Source organism: Cygnus atratus, chromosome 16, assembly GCF_013377495.2.
Source record: "Cygnus atratus isolate AKBS03 ecotype Queensland, Australia chromosome 16, CAtr_DNAZoo_HiC_assembly, whole genome shotgun sequence".
NCBI lineage: Eukaryota > Metazoa > Chordata > Aves > Anseriformes > Anatidae > Cygnus > Cygnus atratus.
The window spans coordinates 12,085,214-12,101,719 of NC_066377.1; the positions used below are offsets into that span (position 1 = coordinate 12,085,214).

Below are 16,506 nucleotides of genomic sequence, written 5' to 3' on the forward strand. Positions count from 1 at the left end.
AACATGTGACATTCACTGTAGATTTGGGAAAGTGATTTTGAAAATGAAGCCAAAGGACAAATGAATTTGAGTGGAAAATACTTAGTGCTTTCCACACAGGTGTTACATGGAAGGCACTGGGGTTCAGAAGGACGGGGTGCTGAAAGACGGAGAGGAGCTTGGAGTTATGGTGAAGTAGTGGGAACAGCTCATTTTTGGAGTCCAGTACATCTTAAAGGCATCTTGAATATTTTCCTTTGGATTTTAGGGATTGAGGTCAGAGGAGCTGGTTCCTGAGAGGTGTGAGGATCTTCCATACATTATTAAACTGCAGAATTGTTGAGTTTGGATGGCATCTCTGGAAATGCAGTCCAAACTCCCTCCTCAAGGTAGTGTCAACTAGAGCAGGTTGTCTGCTTTGAAGCTTCTGCAAGGATGGAAGCTCCACTGGCACAAGTTGCCCAGAGAGGTTGTATTAGATCAAGTTTGACTAAAAAAAAAAAAAAAAAAAAGGATATTATGCTTAAATGGTGTTTACTGTATTTTAACTTGTTCCTGTTGCCTCTTGTCCTTTGACTGGGCACCACTGAGAAGTTGGGTCTGTTGTCTTTATTCCCTCCCATCAGGTAGTTGTGTCAATGGGTGAGTTTCCCCCCGGACCTTCTCTTCTCCAGGCTGAGCAATTCCAACTCTGAGTCTCTCATCCTTTGGACCTACGAAGAATGCAAAGAGTCAGTGACACAAAAGGCCTTGAAGGAGTTGGGGTGTGTGTGGCACATCAGAGGAGGAATGGGAAGGAGGAGGTGGCCGGTGTCTGCGTGGAGAGGACACAAGGCAGGAGGGTTATCTAGGTTGTGGATGTGGCTGGAGGTCCAATGCTGAGGCAAGGAGCTCTGTTGAAGTGTGGGGAGGTGGGAGATGGTGCCTTGCCCAGGGAGCATGTGGGTCAGACTTTGTAGTCAAGATGCGCGTCCTTCGTCAGCAGCTCGCTGTGATGTATTTTCAGTAGCCTGGGGCTCTGGATGCCTAGAGACAAAGCACTGTGCACCAAAGGTTCCTTAGGGTGATGGAGAGATCTGGAAAGGCTGGAAATAGATTTTATGTTGTGGGAGAGTGGGAAAGGACTGACAGTCAAAGTGTTTTCCCTTGAGAATGTATTCCAGGTTTGCTATAATAATTGTACGTAGCCAAATCTGGAATATATATGAAACAGCACTGATGGCCTATCAGATCTGTTGAACATCTATTTTTGATTATTTCAGGTGGGGTTGTTAGTATTATTCCTTGATAACAAAATCTGCAAGAGTGGAGATTACTGCTGTAATTGCAAACTAAAGTAAAAACTGGAAGCAGCCCTGATCCTGGCAGTCAATGTTTGTCTTAAAAAGTGATCAGGAATATCCTGAGCATAGCATTGAAGTTCCTCTGTGATGTAGGCTTTTCAAAATAGGCTTTTACTACCTTAATCTTGGAGAAAATGGGAACTGAAGAGTTGAAAGCACTTTAAGCTGAAACTTGTGAACATCCAGCCATGCAGAGGCATGTGCAGGCGAGTGAGATTCAAATGACTTCTCCGTAGTCACCCAGTCTGTCCGTATTGCGTGCAGTGCACGTGCTTCAGCCCTTTTTTCTCTCGATGGTTTGCGGTCTCAAAATGTTGATCACTGGAACATTGCAGTGTCTCTTCCGGCTTTGTTGTGCAGGCAGAGCTGGAGCACTAGTGCCTGATAAAGGCACCACCCTGAGTTGTGTCTTGCAGCAGTGTTTGGGGAACTTCACCTTCCTGTCTGTCTGGATTTTAGTGGGGGTTTAGCCTGGCAGGTGGCTAAGCAGCACACAGCTGTTCTGTGCCCCCTCACTGGGATCGGGGAGAGGATCGGAAAAAGGTAAAACTCATGGATTGAGATAAAGGCAGCTTAATAAGAGATAAAAGGAAGGGCAAACAGCAATAAAACCACAAAACGAGTGATGCACAACGCAGATGCCCCCTACCAGCTGACTGATGCCCAGGCAGTCCCCAAGCAGTAACCTCCACCCCTGGCCAACTTGCCCAGTTTTATTGTTCCCCACAGTGCCCTGTGGCACGGGATGTCCCTTGGGCCATCTGGGCCAGCTGCCCTGCCTGTGCCCCCCCAGCCCCTTGTGTCCGATCTGCTTGCTGGCAGGGCAGCACGAGGAGCTGGGAAGCCCTGGGCTCCGTGCAAGCACTGCTCTGCAATATTGGTGTGTTATCAGCATCATTCTCACCCTAAATCCAAAACACAGCACTGTACTAACTACTAGGAAGAAGACTAACTCTGTCCCAGACAAAACCAGGACAATTTTTCACTTAGCTGTTGTCAAGTTCACAGGCTTTCAGACTTCTTGCAGCTCCTTGATCTTTTACCCTACTGTTGGCACAGGACTGAAATGATACTCCTGCATCTCCAAAGTGTGTATTGACTACTTTCCTTTGATCTAGGCTGTCCAAACCCTCTGAGATGCAGGAGAGCTCTTAGTGCGTTAAACCACAGCACCTGGTCTGCCAAACTTCTCTGGTAGTTTGTTCCTGGGTCAGTACGGACACCAAACACCCTCCTGCTGCCGTGTCCTCGCAGCTCCTTCCTGCTGACTGTCTCCTGGAAGTGCTGTACGAGTATGATTTTTGTCAAATTGTTCAAATCTGGAAACAGATTTAAATCAAGCTGTGGGAGTTAGCATGCTAACATTAAAACGCAGGTACCTGAGGGTCACCGTCACAGGTAGTTGAAAGCCTGGTGCCAATTTATTGTGTGAATCAAAGGCTTTTTAAATGCTGTAACACTAAGTGGCTGTAAAGCTGGAGCTCCGACTTCAGGAAGGTGGGAAGAATTCCCCACAGAACTACTGCTTTGTTGTCTCCCCCTCCCCAAAGGTAATATTTCCCAGATCTTTTTATTAGTATTTACATAAAAAGATCAATTACATCTCAAATAATCAAAATTTAAATTTCTATCTTCTTTAAAAGCACTGTGTAAATAAACCTGGGTGTTTTAGGGCTGTGACATTGCTAAGAGATTTGGATGCATGATCTCAGTAATCTTTATGAGCTGTTATTAGCAGAGCAGCTCAGATTCCCAAAATGTTATTTTTAGTTTATGGGGAAGAATTAGGATGAGGACACAATATAACCAATCTAAACAAAATTACCCAGCCCTAACTTCTTAATCAGAACGTGGGGATATCTAAGGAGGAATTTCTTAAAATAACTGCTCAGAATCTGGGGGAGGAGGGAAATCCTCCAATCCCTATTTTTCACTGCAAGGCCCATGATAACTTCTCTTGCATTTCATGGATTTGTAAAGCATCTCTGAGAAAGGGGTATTAATCCTTGCTGCCCCAGCTGCTCAGGAGGCTCTGATTGCCCTTTGCAGTAGGAGAAGAGAGTTTTGCAGCTCTGACCTGCCAAATTTAACTTGAGAAAATGTCCAGAAATGGCAGAAGCAGCACACGTCCATACTGGAGCATTACTGCCTGGTGTGGCCTTGATGCTGCAAATGTGTCCAGTTGCTGTCTTGCGATGCTCAGCCTGAGTTGGCAGAAAATGGGTCAGCATCTTGCTACTTGGAAAATAAGAGGGAAATTTCAATTCCATTTGTGAACACAGCTTATGCATTGCAAACACAGAGTAGATTAGAAGATGTGCCTGTGCTAGTGTAATGATCGTTTCCATGCATCTTACCCCAAATCTCCATGATAAGAGGACCATGATAACAGGGGACTCTTGAGGTAAGAGATGCACTCGTGGTGCACCCTCACACGGGTGAGGTGGGACCTGCTGCAGAAAGCATTCTCATGTGCGCACAGATTTTTGTTGCTTTTGTAACCAATTCAAATATTTGTCATATGGCTGCTGGGTGGAATTTCTTCCTTCTTCCTGTCCTTCTGTAGTAGGAGGGTGCGAGGCTCCCTCCACCCTGGCCTCTCTCGGGTTGATTCTCACCAGCTGTGTTCTGCCACTGCTCCATCTTCTGTCTAACCACAGGGCAACAGCCGTTTTGCCTGTGAATGTCTCAGTCTCTGCAGGGAAAAAGGCAGGTATTTCCCCTCCCATGACACTCAGACACTCGTGCTATTTTTTGGTTTTCCCCTCAGCTGTGTCCATAGGCTGTTACCCTTGGTGACGGGGTAAACTTTTCAATGGTGTCCTGAATTGGGCCTGGACATCTGTAGATTGTTGCCCATATATTATATAGCTACTTCCCACAAAATCAGCTTCTGGGGACTTTTTTGTCCTTCACTGGGATAAATAAGTCAGTGGCAGACTCATTTTTATTTGCCAGATGTGCCCAAGCAGCTGGAGCTGCGCTCTGCTGCTATGTCAACATCTTTCCCACTGACTGTTTTTTCCTTTATTTCCATGGTGGCATATTTTTAGCTTAATTAGTGGTGGCAGTGCTGATCTGCTGCCTATTGTTTTCTGTTTATTTTCTTTGTCTTGGCATTTAGAGGCTGTGGCACAGATACTTGGAAGCTAATGGGTCTATTCCCACCTTACCAGTACAGTTGGCAGTACACAACAGCAACCATTTTGATGAAGGCTTGTAAAATGGGAATCTTCTTCCAGAATCTGAGTAACATGGGGAGGAGGAAAAAGCAGTTTCCAAAGTAATTTTGAATGTTATATTGAAATCCAAAGAATCAGCATTCCAGGGCGTATTTCTACTGCAGAAAAACATGCGTATTTGGTATGTGTACTAAAGAAACATTGAAATTGTAGCTCAGTAAACGTGCCCCTTGTCTCACAGGTCATTCTGCTCTTCATATTTTTCCACGTGCTCTCTCAGTTGCACATTAACCTGTATGCTTCTGAAGCCACAAACAGCAGAGTCAGCAGAGTCTAACTTTGGTAAAGCAGGACTGAAGCAAAGACCTTGTATTTGCTGTAACAGTTTATAGCAGTTGTCTGTCATCTTCAATGTCTTATTTCTAGCCTTGCCCAACATTTGATTCTTCAGAGAAAGACAATGCTCCTCCCCAAAATAGCAAGGTAATTCTTTAGGAAAATAACCCTGTTGTGATGTGTTTCATTCAAAAGCGAATCTGAATGATTCTGTGCTTTGCTATGTGTGTACAGTAGAAAAAATGACACTTATAACATTCTACTTTGTCACAGTGTTCAGTGCAACCAATTATTTCAGCTGATGGATCCACTTATTCTCCAGAAGTTATAGCTAGCTCTTTGATATCTAATGAAAGTACTTGCCACTTTTGGTACTTTACATCTTCAAAGCGCTGTATAAACATTTAAAGTAATATGAAACCCACTGGGGATGGCAAATGAATGAAGTATGTACAAACTTGCACTTACAGGACTAAAAGGCCTTTCACAAAATGGATAGAAAGCTGAGTGTGCCTTACGTGGCCTGGTAGCAGTGCCAGTGCTGCCCCTGCCCAGCAGGTGACACATGGGTGCATCTTCCTGCAGCCTCCTTCACTTCCCTGCTCAGGTGAGCACAGATGAAAGCCTCTCCCCCCTCTCCTTGCCACTGCTTGCAGCCACTCCTTTTCTCGCTGTGAGGCACCAGCCTTGTTCCCACACCAAAGTGGCTGTCCTAGGAAGGAGGTTTGCGGGCCTGTAAACCGCCGGCTGAACCAAGCCCACACCTGTAAGTTGTGCTGCAGATCTCACACCCCGCTTCAGTGTCCTGGGTGACCATTATCTGCTGTGTGGGTTCTGGGAACCAGGGGTTCTGGCTTGTGCCATGTGGTGACGCGCTGTTGTGCTGATGGCTCTGGGGAAGGGTCTCAGGAGGATGCCAGGGGATTCCCAGTGTACAGCAAACTTTTCTCGGAGGGTCTTAGATGCAACTCTAAGTCCTAATGTCTGTAACAATACAATCCTCTCTGTATTTAAAGTTTTTCAGCCTTTTCTGAGCAGTCTGATCTACCCACAAAAGTGCTTTTTCAGCTGCTGTTAGCATAATCTAACCTTCCCTGATCAGCCATCGCCTGCCCCGTCCGTGAGCAGCGCACGATGCCCACGTGGGGTTTTGCTCCGAACAGGCCGAGGTGCAGGCTCCCTCGGGCAGTGGGGCCAGGGGGTGTTGGTAGTCCTGTGCTGTTAATTGCCATGGGCCAAAATGGTGGGTTTGTCCTCTGCTAGTGCTGCCACCCGCTGCCATGCTACATTGAAAGATGTTGAGTGTTTTGGTGTTGGCAAATAAACTGCAAAGCCAGTGCTGACACGTAAGCTCAATACGTTGCAAGTAAAACTGCCGATTGCCAGCTGATTGTGGAGACTGGAAATGTTAAAACAGCTTCCAAAGAGATATTTAATTTTTTTACCTTAAGCCAACCAAAGATGCGGAGGACGCAGTCTCTCTTCCAGCACACAGGAGGTCTTTGTGCTGTGCTCGGCAGCTAATAATTTTTAGAGTCGTTTCTCTGCTGTAGCTTCTGGTAAGTAGATACCTACAGAGACACAATTAGAGACGGGGCTCTACGAGGTGGGGTCACTGCTGGCTGCCAGTGCTGTAGCTCTGCTTTCGGCAAGAGCTGGGCTGAGGAGGCTCGTGTCGGCGCTTCTTGACAGAGGTCAGTGCTCGAAGGCTGCCGGCTGCTGTGCGCATTCAGCTCCCACCAATGCAGATGCCTCTTAATGAAAGAGGCTCAAAGCAGGGAACTTTGAACCCATGCCTAACAGATACGACGCATGTTGTTATAAGCTTTCTGCTGTATGGTGTTTCTCGGTGGTGCCTGCATCCTGTTGGAGGTGTTAGGTCTGATGTGGTTCAGTAACGAATGCCATCGGCTGCTTCCTTGTGCTGTGTTCTGAATTCTTCGTGGGCCTGTTGGTTCAAAAAAAAAAAACAAAAAACTTCACACAAACCGCCTTACTAATACTTCTCTTGTAAACATTACTGGAAAAGGAGCAAACTTTATATTCATGTATGTTCTCCTTATTATGGTAATTAATTTCCCTTTATAACTACTTAATGCTTTCCTGTATCTAACCTGCCCCTTGTTAGCAGTAGCGAGCAGGAAGCGGGCGTGCTCGGGTTGCAGGCGCTGCTCCGAATGCTGACAGCCAGGCGGCCTGACAGCAGCGCTGCGTAAGGAGCCCAGCTCGCCCCGAGCTGCTGCTCTGAGGCTGTCGCTTCCCACTGCTCCCCATGGTGATGGACGTGGCGGGCGCTGCATCGCTGCAGTGCGTAGGGAGGAAGGGGAGAAGCGGGAGCGTCTCGCAATGAAAAGTACCGATTCAGCAGACGGAGTGAGCAGAAATGCAAACCGGTTTCATGGAGCGCGGAGAGGGGAGGAGGAAGTACAGTAATGCGATGCACAGATGCTCTTTGATCTTGGCTAGGATTCAGAGTGGCGCGGTCCTGCTGCAGGTGGCATTAGATAAGAGGATGTATTCCCTGGACGGATTTTTGCTGGCACTCTGAAGCAATTAGATTTTGCTTGTTTGTTAAGTGAGCATAAGCAGGTGTTCCCTCCCTCCCCTTCCCCAAAAAAGGGTTTGAGATCCCCATCTCCCGAATGGATTAATTATGGTTTCATCTCCCTCCTGTATCAATTACAGCAGTTTATGCTCCTGGGCTTGCTAAGGGGGTTTCTTGTTCCCTTTCCCTCTCGCCTTACTGAAAGGTGTTCTTGAATTGAGATAGCTCTTAATGGGAGTAAAGTAAAGAGTTCAGAAGCCCTGTAGGATTAAAATGAGACCCAGATATTAAGATGGGTTTAGTTCAAGGGCCAGAAAGTTTCTTGTAGGCATGCACTGACATTTTGAAGACATTTTGAAGGTGAGGATGAATGGGATGAGATGCAAGAGGGGTACCCGCAGGGAAAGAAAGCATTCTTCAGAGGGCAGAGAAACTGTGCGTCCTGTGTCAGCGATGCACTCTAATTTTCTAGACTCTCTGCTATGTGATAAGAATCTGTGGGGTTGTTTTTCTCCTTTGTCCTAACTTCATGCTGGATCATCCCTGTGAGAAATAATGATATGCATTCGGAACTGTAGCTGGGCCAGCAGCAGGGACAGAAAGCTGCTCAGGCTTTCTCTGCGTAGACCAGAAGAGACAGGTAAAGCAAGCAGAAGGATATATGCTGTAGCATCCCCTAGGAGGTTTTGAGCTTGTGTTTTGAGCCATTGCTTACCAAAGTTCTTACCTCCAGGAATTAGTCTAACAAATCAGCTTTCTCAAAATCCTCAGCCATTTGCTGCCATACAGTGTAATTGTGCGTGACTGTTGCTCATTAGACAGCAATATGTACCTCCAGGGAACGGGGCTTTACAGCCTGGGATGAGTTAAACTGAAACTTTGGCAAATGTCGCTGCTTTTTTTCAGGACTGAAAAAAGTGTGGGCTTTGAGCGTGTGTACCTTCAAGCATCTGGGTACGGTGTTGCTGGATGCTGTGTGCTATGGGAGGAGGTGGCGAAGCTGTGACAAAGCTGCTGCTCTTAAATCCATCCCTTTTCCCGCGGAACCAGGAAAACAGAATTCAAGAGCAACATTGGAGTGTGTTATATAGTGCACACTTGCTTTGCACTGGAGACCAATTGGCAGGGATGTCTTATTCATGCCAATGCTGCCCAGGCTGCCAAGCATGTTAGCAGTTGTGGTTTAGGATACACACATCTGTGATTCTGACTGGGATCTAACCTATTAGCCCATTTGTGCATGAATGCAAGGGGTAAATTCCAGCCTGAAGGAAGTTCTTCTGTGTTTGTCTCTCCAGGGGAAGGGTGGGAATTCTACCCCCCGCATCTTTCTTATTAGGGCTTTGGCAGAAACATCTTGCTCTGCTCACTGTATTATGTATTTCATCACTTTTTGTTGTTGTTTTCATACAGTTCTGCTCTAGAGAGTGGATTCTTATCTCCAGGGTCCAAGCACAAGTGGCTAGTGAACCATTTGAACTCAATAGCCACTGATCTCTGTTTAAGCTGAATGATGCAGGGTGCAGCTGTTGGTGCTGCTGTAATCAGTGCAGAAGGGCTGGTGATATGGTGGGGATGGGTGGAGGGAAAGGAGGGATGGGGAGCGCGCAGAAGCCTTCTGGCTTAGAATATTTTTCAATGACTTTTACCAACAGTCCATTCTGTAGAGTTGCTGCCTTCCATTGAAGGAGAAAAGTAAAATCAGAAGGGCTCCGTGTGGGTCCTTTGCCCCTTCAAAATGAATTTTGCTTCCCTTTGGACTTCGAGTATGTTTATAAGGAGATATGAGAATACTGTTGAGGTTGTCTGGTGACTGCCTTTTATGTTTTTCTCCCTGAAATGTCATATGTGTCTACATGAATAGGTGCAGGCCCTGAATTCCCATGTCTCAACCTGAGTGCTCCCTGCACTCTGGCACTTGAGCACTCCTGGTAACGTCTGGTGTTCAAATCTGGCAGAGAGAATTACCAGCTTCCAATGCCATAACTTCTTCATGAGGCTGCGGGGATTCTCATCTCTCCCTCTGCCGTCCAGTTTTCCACTCAGCAATATTACACTGTATATGGATTTTGTCTCATTAACTGTAGGTTTCTAAGCATAGTATACAGCAAGCAAATATGTTGTTAGGATGTCAGGCTGTTCTGCTATCCTTCCCAATAGTAATTCTCAGTTTAATGGGAAGTATTTAATCTGGCATCATTATGAACTTAAAATATACATTATATATATTAAAAAATATATATATCCAAAATAAAGCTAACAAAGCTATGTTAGATCAAGACAGTTGAATGAAGGGAATCTTGTCATGGAAGAACGTGACTGCTGTAAGAACTGAGTTGGTATGTTTAATCTCTTGGCCAAATTTCAGTGGATGGATAGGGTACGTTGGGCTTCTGCACCATGAAACTTGAAGGGTGAGATTCATCTCACTTGCTTTTAGATGTCTGCAGCGTAGACAGCTGTGCTGGAGTAAGTCCTCAGCTCCCTTTAGAGTCAGTGGAGAGGAAGAGGTAGTTCTCAAGGATGATTCATCTCACCTAGACATCTACGTGAATGCTGCTGCTGAGATGATATTCAGAATAAAAGTACTAGTTTCTCTTCTCTAGCTGTAAAGACAGCATAGATGATATGGGTGTCTACATTACAAACATTTAAGGCTTAGATGAATCCCAGCTGACATGCTTTCCGTTCCTCCCTGAAGTTGGTAGGATTTCAAAGCATTCAGTTTGATGTGAGGGATGTACAACATTGACAAAATCAAGCCTGAACTGCCTGTGAGAGATGTGAAAGCCGTTCCACGTTTGTCCTAAACTTCTGTGGGTGGCAAATGCGTTGCTTTTACTTGTCAGGTGGAAGAGCATTACTGCTGGGTGCTCTGAGAGTAAGGAAAAAAAAGTATGTATTCTTTTGATCTCTGTACAAAAACGCAATGTGGAGATTTGGAGCGAGCCACTGTCCAGTGACATTTGAGCACCGCTCAGTATATTAGCTTAAATGCTGAATATATCCAGATATCCGGACACTTTAAAAGATCTTTGTTATATTCATTTTTTAATGCTTTTCTAGGGCAAGATAGTTCATTCTTTTCCTTGCATTTAGCATGCAAAGCATCCAGTTTTAAATACAAATTAGTTTGAAAACAATCCTCTTTTTGCCTTTTTTTTTAAACTTTTAAAGCTTGGATTTAGCTTTTTAGGCTCATTAATATTCACAAACACTGCTTAGTTAAGCTTGCTTTAATTTCTGTGTGCTTTGTTAACAGGGATTATAGTGATGTTTGCATTTGCATGCGAGACTGACTATTGTGTGAATTCTGGCCATTATTATGGGGGGGAAAAAAAGTGTTGAAAATCTACCTCACTCCCTCCGGTTCCTTAGCTGTTATACTTAATAGCCTTGTGAGAGTGTTTCTTTCCATATTTATTAGGTAGATTTTTCATTTCTCTTTGAAAGATGTTTGAGAGCCTTGGAAGCCCCGAGGAGAAGGCAGGCTTCGGGTCTCCAGGTATGCCTTTGGCACACTGTATTGACAAAGGAACATATCCCTTCAAATCTGGAAAGCAAAGACAGCCTTGGATGAGTCCAAGTTGTACAATATTTCACTTGGCTGTGGCAGTTGGAGGCATTAGTTACCTGCCTCTGTTGCTGTGGCCAAATGAGCTGGAAAGCACAGCAGTTTTCTAACGATGTTCCAGAGCCAAAGCCTGCTCTCAGCAAAACACCTGTATTTGTAGCCAGTGGCTGGCTGGGGAGGCTGCTGAAGTGTTTACGGAAGGATAATCTGTAGCTTCTTTTTCCATTTAATTCTAAATATGCTCAGAGTTCGTAAGTGGCATTATCAGATCTTGAACCTGCAGCCTGCCTCCCCCAAGGGAACACGCAGCCTGGATGGTCCCCGGGCTGGTCCTGTGCCAAAACAATGGGTGCTGTGCCACAGGTCTGCCCGGCAGAAGTCGGGGTGCCAGAAGTCTTTCAGCCCCTGTGTGAAGACAGTGAGCACCATACCAGCAGGCACCTGGCTGCCAGAGCCGAGGTGGATGTCGCGAGCCCACTTCAGAGCGGCCGGAGCTGGGCTGGTGGCACCGCCTGCTGAGGAGCCAGAGGGCTCCAGCCACCTTTTTGGGTGTGGTCATATCTCAGACCATTCACCTGTATGTCACTGGGGTGCTATTTTAACACCTAGCTTTTGTGCTCGTTTCAGTTCCCGAAGCCGACCCTTCCCTTTCGCTGGGTGCTGCTGGCACCTTGCTGCTGCGAGCGGGGTGGGCAGGGCGCCTGGAAATGGCGGTTGGGAGGGGAGCGTTTAATGGTGGCAGCCTTGGGCCTTCGGTCAGTCCTGGCCAGGCTGCTGGGCCTGATAACCTCACGACCTGGGGAGAATTCGGCCAGGTTTCCCTTGGCATTGGCTTAGTGCCGGTCGGCGAGAGGGAAGGCATGGTACACAGAGCGTAGGGGGAAACGAACAGGCTTGATATTAAAAGCGTAAAGTTAGATTTCTGAATCTCACAGGGCTCTTTGGGTGCATTTCCTTGAGTTGTAGAGCAGTTTGTCATTTTCTTTCCCCTGCCCTGTCAACCCGACTTACAGAAGTACCGCAGTGTGGCTTTTGTGAAAAATTCTAACCCGTTTTTTGCGAAGAAGCAAGGTTTTTAAAACCTGCTGCGTGCTCTTCTGGCAGCAGTTGCCCATCGAGACCTCCACCTCCTGCATTAATGGCACAGACAACTTGGTCCTCGGAGGGCCCTGGCTTCTGTTCCTGTCATGTATCTGCTGGCATTTCTGTGTATGTGGGTAGGTGGCTGCCGAGCACTGACACAGGCTGCTGGTGGTGTGAGCTGTGGAGGAAACCCGTGCCTGTCCAGAAGCTGTCAGTGCACCAAGGCAAAGCTTGAGCCGAGCAATCACACTTTGCCTCTCAGCTGGGCTTTTTTATTGTGGAGGTTACAACGTTTGCTCATAATACTGTTTATGTTAGTAAAAAATAATAAAAAAATAGTGTGTTCCCTTTCCTTTCCTCCTTTTCTTCTTCCACAAAAAACCCAAACTATCAAGTCGGCAGTCAGAGGGATCTGTACATCCAGGAGCTTTTCATGCAGAGAGCTTCCCTCTCCCTGCCTGTTCTGAAGGCATGCACATCGCATCTTCCCTTGGCATCTTTGACAACATGTCCCCTGTACTCTGTAATTTCATGCATCCCTGTAATTTATCACTCTTACGGTTTTGGCTTGTGTAGCAAGAGATGAAACAATCCATAAATCAGATAAAATATCTTGCATAATAAGTACCTATATTTATCTCATGTTATGTTTGCAGGGAAAAAAGTCTCTTGGTTGGGTTTGGGGGCAACAGGGGGTTCAGAGTGTGTGCGGGGGGGGGGGATAATTCTCTGGCAGTCAACCACGACATCCTTTTGCTTTTGTATTTCATAGGAAAGAACTTGTTAATTCAGTAACTATTTCAGACCAGCATCTTCCTGCTGCAGACGCCTGTTGTGGTGGTGTGTGGCACAGGGAACATGGGGGGACAGTCACGGTGCAGCTCCTGGGGATGCTTTCCTTCCCACTTTGGCTGGAATGTGCTGCGTGCTCCGAGGTGCGGAGCTGTTGCACTTTCCAGCTTCAATAAATAAATCCTATCTGGTGGATTTAGGGTTTAGCATTATCCATGTCAGTATCTAATCTTTTCTTGAATCAGTTGCTGGATGTAGTCTTTGTTTGCTCAAACTTATTCTGACTTAAGAAATCCTGGGAGAAATCTTAGGAGATGGAGGGGATGGAGGGATAATAGCTTCTGTACCTCTCTTGTGGTATGGAGGGCTTCGTCTGAATTGTCTTCAAACCACTCTGTCCTGCCCCAAAAGATGCAAGACCCTGAAGATAGCCTTTGCTGATGAACTCTGAGAAAAATAACCCCTTTGTTCATTAAATGCACATACAACTGAAATTGTAACAGGTATGAGAGTTCTGCGCGGTTTGGGGCATGTTTCTGCATTCGTGAATGAGAAGCACATCAAGTTTTTCTTGCTCAGCCTATTCAACTACTTTATAAAGTCAATTTGTAATGACTATTACTATGGAGAGACTTGTAAATTCGTGTAATATCTGTCCGTATAAACAGAAATTGTAGGCTCGGGAAATGTAGCTTGAAAACAATATTATCAGCTGTTCACTGCTAAATTCACTTTTCTCCTCTCATTCCATAAATTAATTGTCAGTTTCCTCACTGCAGCTACTGCTGTAGCCTGAACCCCCCCCCAGCCAGTCCCGAGGCACGGGGCTAGGTCTCTGCAGAGCCCTGCTGTGAGAGCACTTGTGCAGATATGCAATGTGAAGTGGGCTTCAGGGCTGGGATTTGTGTAGTAGAGGAAACACACACTGTGAGATGCACAAACCTGGTCTTTTTTGCATTTCCAACCACCATAACTTTGCGGTTGGTCGGGGGGAGGAGTGGAACATGGCACTAAAAATCTGTTACCTTTGGCTTTTATGGCAGAGGTTCTGGCTTTCTGATGCTGATTGGTTTTGTTTTTTTTCTTTAGTTTCGTCATTTGAGTAGGCTCCAGCAGAATAGTGTGTAAAGATCAGTGCTGGAGAGGCAAAGCTTGATCCTATCCAGCGTGTGCGCGCCCTGCCTGAGTCCTGCTGGTTCAGATCAGAGCACTTTACACAGCTTAAATGAATATCAACATCAGTTGAAAGACTTGGAATCAAATAATTTGCCATAACTTACAGTGAGAAACACTCTGTGGCCAATAACGTAGGCTCAGGCAAGGATCTCAGTGAAGTAGCAATTTTATTCGTGATTGCAATGGCAGGCATCCCACAAGCAGGAGCGCACCTCCCAGTCACATAGTACAGTTTATATACTTTATTTCTCCACGATTGGGAGCCTCCCCTGTTTGCCCACTGACTGGGTAATCCAGGTTCACAACCTATCCGATGCTTCACAGACAATATATGGCTTTCAGTTGCCGGCCTGTTATTTTTCAGATTTCTTTTCACTTTTTGACTCTTTGAAGTGGTAATGTTTCTTCACTTATCTGACTTGACACCCTGATTTTCACCTAATTGCTCTAAGGAGTCTTCTAAGCTTTCTTATCACTGCAAGCATATCTCAATACCACAACCCTTCCCTTTAAACAATCTAACTGCAAAACCAACCTTTTTGTTCCCACGTTACTTACTGGTTCTCATGCTCCAAGAAAAAGTGAACCTGCTAGAAAATACCACAGTTTTAAGACTTAGAAGACATAGAAGACTTAGTGTTCATGTTCGCAGAAAAATTAGTTTTTTAGAACCGCAAAACTATTTAGCATCAGCACAGTGGAAGAAGAGGCAGAATCCCGAGGTCTTCCACAACTTGCTTTGATGCAGTATTGCTTCTCTAAACAGGCATATCTAAACCCTGTCAGTATGTATGTCATGGCTGAGTAGAGATTGATCATTAAATGATGGACACTAGTTCTAATTATCACTTCTCTGGGACCTGCACTGTTTTCATTCTTTATCTATAGTTTTCATTGTGGTATTTCAAGGTGGGGGAAAAAAACCATGTGTGGCACAATATTAAGGGGTTAATTACCTGAAACTTTATATCTACAAGCAGTTTCTTGAAGTGAAGGAATTGTCAGGGCTTAAAAGTGTTTCTTGCATCCATAGCATGCGAGCAGGTGAGTAACTGTGAGCCTGAGGCACACTAGAGGTGTGCTTGTGCTTCTAGGTGAAGCTTAGCCTAGCATCAAGGTTTGAGAATTCCTCTCTTGTGTAGCTGACTGGTCATTTGTTACTGTGAGAGAAAAGGAGGAATATAAGAAAGTGACTAACGATCTTATAAGAGCCATAAAAACATTCAATTGCACAGATGTATAAGCTCTAAAGCTCAGCGCTGGTACAGATGAGATTGTTTCTGAAAGCGTGCTGAAATAATGCGCTGTTTGCATCTGAGACCACGGCAAGGCCATTCGTACCCTTTTTCATTTTAAGAAATGAGAACTCCTAAGCAACAGAACATTTTAGCTTTGTACTAGCAAGATTTTTCTGATTATGTAGGAAGGTAATTTCAAAGTGACTTTTTTGAAAGAAACAGTACTAAAACGTGTGTCCAAAGCCAAATAATCTCTTTTTTTCCTACATTGAAAAAGGTTTTAAAGCATTTGTTCAGTCTGGAATAGTTCTTGCTGGCTAAATCTATTCTTTTTTTATATATTTGAATTTGTGGTATCCTGTGAAAGGCTCATTGTTCCCAGACACGTTCTGAGCACACTGCAACTCTGCTTATGAGTTAGCTTTCTGAAGGAAGCTGGAAAAGCTGGCTGTAGGTTAGAAATACAAGCCTTCAAGGCTGGGTGAACTGGAAATGAGACTCTTGTCTGGACGGTGGTGCAGTCAGGAACTGTGAGATTGAAATGGTTTGTTTTTTTTTTTTCTTATAGCTCGGGACACTTGAACTGGTGTATAGAAGACTGAAAGATTAAATACTTTGTTGAATCCTCTTTGCTTTCATGCTCAAGCCATAGCAGCCACTTATTTGAAACAAAGGAGTAGTTCAGACTTCAGCAATGGCTTATCATACTGTAAGAAAGCACTTGTTAAGAACAGTGGAATTCTTATCTAAAGTAAGGGCATATTGACATCCTATGGATCTGTAGACTTGACGTCCCAAGATATTGCCTTAAAATTCACTCTCATAAAATGCACAAGCTCAATAAAATGGATCTTGTTCTTCTCTCAAAAGTGGGCTCCCTTTGGTGGCCCACTGAAGCACATTAACATCCCAAGGAAAATTGTGTAAAATGAGATGAAGCATGCGAGCATGTTGTGACCTAACGCTTCTAATGGGTATCAATCTAGTGTTAAAGTTGTGCTGTGAGATTTGTACTTCGTAGAATCAGATTCATTCAGTTTGGAAAAGACCTCTTGAGATCATCTAGTCCAACCCTTAACCTAGTACTGACAAGTCCACCACTAAACCATGCTACCAAGTTCTGCATCTACATGTTTCTTGAAGACCTCCAGTGATGGTGACTCAAGCACTTCCCTGGGCAGTCTATACAGTGGTATACAGCCATTTTGGTAAGAAATTTCTCATAATATCCAAGCTACTTCTTTGGTTTAGGGAAGGA

General features: G+C 45.1%; 1 protein-coding gene across 1 annotated transcript in view; it reads left to right on the forward strand.

The window, feature by feature from the left end:
- The window catches only part of PTPRT (protein tyrosine phosphatase receptor type T), a 532,802-nt gene that overhangs the window by 139,655 nt on the left and 376,641 nt on the right, over nt 1–16,506 (forward strand). The window lies entirely within an intron of this gene.